The sequence below is a fragment of the Meles meles genome, chromosome 5 (assembly GCF_922984935.1).
Source record: "Meles meles chromosome 5, mMelMel3.1 paternal haplotype, whole genome shotgun sequence".
In the NCBI taxonomy this organism is placed as follows: Eukaryota; Metazoa; Chordata; class Mammalia; order Carnivora; family Mustelidae; genus Meles; species Meles meles.
Window position 1 is genome coordinate 102395882 of NC_060070.1, and position 4202 is coordinate 102400083.

Genomic DNA, 4202 nt, shown 5'->3' on the forward strand with positions numbered 1-4202 from the left:
TGACAGATGTTGGTGAGGAGGCAGAGAAAGGGGAACTCTCCTACACTTTGGGTGGAAATACAAGCTGGTGCAGCCACTCTGGAAAACAGCATGGAGGTTCTTCAAAGAGTTGAAAATAGAGCTACCCTATGACCCAGCAATTGCACTACTGAGTATTTACCCCAAAGATACAAATGTAGTGGTCCAAAGGGCCACATGCACCCCCATGTTTATAGAAGGATTGTCTACCATGTCTACCAAACTATGGAAAGAGCCTAGATGTCCATTGACAGATGGATGGATAAAGAAGATGTGATATTTGTATATGTGTGTGTGTGTGTGTGTGTGTATTTATATGAATGATGGACGATTATGCGGCCATCAAAAAAATGAAATCTTGCCATTTGCAATGACATGGATGAAGTTAGAGGGTATTATGCTAAGTGAAGTAAGTCAATTAGAGAAAAACAATTGTCATATGATCTCACTGATATGAGGAATTTGAGAAACAAGAGAGAGCACCATAGGGGAATAGAGAAAAAAATGAAACAAGATGAAACCAGAGACAGAGACAAAACATAAGAGACTCTTAATCTCAGGAAATAAACTGAAGGTTGTTGAGTGGATGGGAGTGGGAAGGATGGAGTGGCTAGGTGATGGACACTGAGGAGGGTATGTGTTATGGTGAGTGCTGTGAATTGTGTAAGACTGATGAATCACAGACCTGTACCCCTGAAAAAAATAATACATTATATGTTAACAACAACAACAAAAATGTTTATCATAGGTATGGATCCAAAGGAACTATGCCAGAAGGAACAAAAAGACCCAGAATGATAGTGTTATAAATTTAATATTGCCTTTAAGAGTTAAGAGGAAATGAGATTTCATAAAATACTTTTTTAAGAATAATAAATTTTGATATTCTCCTCCCTGCTACATTCCTTTAGACAAATCACTTAACCTTCCTGAGAGTTAGTGTGCTCTTCTATAAAATAAAGAAAATAACATATTTTTCCTATGTTGGGACACTGAGGTGACAAATGTGTTTCAGAGAATATGGTGTCAAAAAGTAATGAAAATTATTTTTTGTTTGAGCAATGCATCCTCCATAAAACAAAAGTGTATTTCTCAAAGGAAAAACAAAAACAAAAACAGGAAAAGGGATTGTTATTATAGAAAACTGTAGGCAGATATTTTATGTTGTGTTTTGAAAATTAAATAATTTATATGAAGGCAAGGAACATGTTCTATTTCAAATAGAAAAAAAAGAAATTATTTTGAAATGTGCTTGAATGTAAGAACCAATTAGTGCAAAATTAATTACACTATGATAAAAAACAAAAAACCAAACCAAACCAAACCCTGGGGAGTTCTTTAAATACTCCTATCTGATTTCATATTTGAGATCTGAAACTAAAAATCTAAACTCCAATCAATAATTTTTCATGCATTGATTTGTTCTTCTGCCATAAAAAGAAAAAAAATTCAGGATTTATTTTTGGTTCTGGGTAACTTCTTCTGTTTCAGGATACCATGAATTTACAAGAAATGGAAATTTCCCAGATTAATTGAGAGCATATACGTATTTCAACAATAAGCAATACCGAGCACCAGGCAGAAGAAATCTGTTTTCTTTTGATGGGCAATTCCTCTTCCATGATTCGGGAAAAAAAAAAAAAAGTGTTGTTTTAAAGAAAATAATAATAAGTTAGACTTTATTGTGGGTAAGTCTTGGGAATATGGAGTGGATCAGAGAAAGTAGGAGTAGATGAAAAAAGAAAAAGATAAAGCATTAATTCCTCTATATTTCCTAAAAATTTAAGTTCAAGAAGAAATACTATATAAATTAAAAATTAAAAAATTAAAAATTAAAAAATTAAGAAATACTATATAAATTAAAAATTAAAAAAAGAAAGTTAAATTTTTTAAAGGTTTATTTATTTATTTTAGGGAGAGAGAGCTGGGTCAGGTAGGAGGGGGCAGATAGAGAGAGAAAGAGATTCTTAAGCAGACTTTGCCCTGAGTGTAGAGCCTGTCATGGGGTTGATCCCACCACCCTGAGATCATGACCTGAGCCAAAACCAAGAGTAGGACACTCAACCAACTGTATGATTAAGGTACCTCAGTAAAGTTTATCAATTGTGAATTTGAAACTTAGGGTCTATAAGTCTCATAAAAATGAAAAACTCTAATAACAACAGAGAAAAAAAGCACAAGAAGAAAATGATAGGAGATAAAAAAGGAAAAAAAAAAAAATACCAGAAGGAGGGAAGAAAAGTGGAGGCAAGGGAGGGTGGAATGGGAAAGAAATATGGTAAGTGGATGAAAAGAAATGGAGAATGTCTTAGATGTTCTGCTGCTTAACTGCTCTGCTGCTTAGCTGCAATAACTTACACTGCTTTTTCTTCATTTTAGTCAACAAGTTTATTGAGTGACTACTCAGTGCTAAGTACCACATATGCCAAGAGCCAGTAAAGGTAAAGATGAGCATAGAAAAATAATTTTATTCAAATAATGTTCATGGTATATAAACAAAATTATTAGAGATCACAAAGAAAAAAAAAGATTACTCTTTAGCATAAGTTTTTTTTCGGGTCAGACTCACAATGGAGGAAATGTGGGGGTTCTTCAGATTGAGAAGGGGATGGAGGGGGAGTAGCAAATGAGGAATGTGGCAGAGAGAAAAGTGAAAAGTGGTTAACTGGCTATTCTTGCCTCTATCCACTCCCACCTCTGTTCATTTTTCTCTTTGATTTATTTTGACTCATACTAAAGATCTTCCTCAATTTACAATGAGATTATGTCCCAGTAAACCCATTTTAAGTTGAAAATATCATCAGCCAAAAATACATTCAATGCACCTTACTTACAGAACATAGCTTAAATGTTCTTAGAACACTTACTTTAGCTTATAGCTGGGCAAAATGGACTGACACAAAGACTGTTTTACAATAAAGTGTTAAATATCTCATGTACTTTATTGAATGCTATACTGAATTTGAGAAAGAGATTGGTTGTGTGGGGACAGAATTGTCTTCATCTGTTGTTTACCTTCATGATTGCATGGCTGCCTGGGAGCTGCCAATGGCCAGCATCATGACAGTATTGTACTTCTTATCTCTTTCCTGGGGAAAGATCAAAATTTGAAGTATCATTTCTACTGAATAAGTCTCCCTTTAGCACCATTATAAAGTCAAAACAACTTTGTAAGTTGGGGATTGTCTATATTTCTCCAAATAAAACTGAAATTTATGGGGAAACTACAGGATTAAATATTTGAAATGGAGCCTGTTTCAGACAATTTTGAGTCTATTCCCTACAATGCATTAATTCTCCTCATTCCCTCCTCTAAGGACTGCATTTGAATATTTAAATACATTATTTTTTAGACAGCAGTAAGAGGCTGGGTGGAAAGAAATTCTGTCAACAACCAATGGAAATTTAATTTTAGCAAACATCCATAACCTAAGTGAAATTGATCTGAAATTTCTTACAAAAAGATTTATATTGGGGGTATTTGGTTGGCTCAGTTGGGTTGAGAGTCTGACTCCTGATTTCAGTTCAGGTCATGATCTCTGGGTCCTGTGATTGAGCCCCACCTCAGTCCCCAACATACAAAGGATTCTGTCACTCCTTCTCCCTCTACTCCTCCCCAGACTTTTGCTCACTCTCTCTTCTCTCTCTCAAAAGAAAAAAATATATACCTATTGACAAACTATGGCACTGTGATATATATGAATATGTAATATAGGATCAAATATAAGTCTATTGGCTACTGAGATAACGTATATTAATGTATAGACTACATAGTTTCACCTACTCCCACTTGCCATCTCTTGTTCGTTCACATGAAACATGAATACTTAATGGAAGAGGATGTAAAGGGATGTGTGAACTCTCATTACTTCTCACTCTTTTCTTTCTCATCTGTCCATGTGCCATGATGAAAGATCAGTCTCCTCTACTTTTAAGTTGTTAGGAGGATTTCTTTCTGCATTCTTTATAGTCCCTTCTTCAAATCCCATTCTAGATCTCTCTATTCTTGAGTTTTTCCTTTTTCACCAAGTGCTTATGGGGTGTAGGGGCATGGATTAGGCTAGAGAAGAATCAAGTTCAATGTTGTTTCTACAAAGAAAAGAAAAATAGAATTCTATCTGCAGATACTCTGTTAATAGGAAGCAGTTGGCTGCTTAGAGATGTTTTCATCTACCTTCCAAATA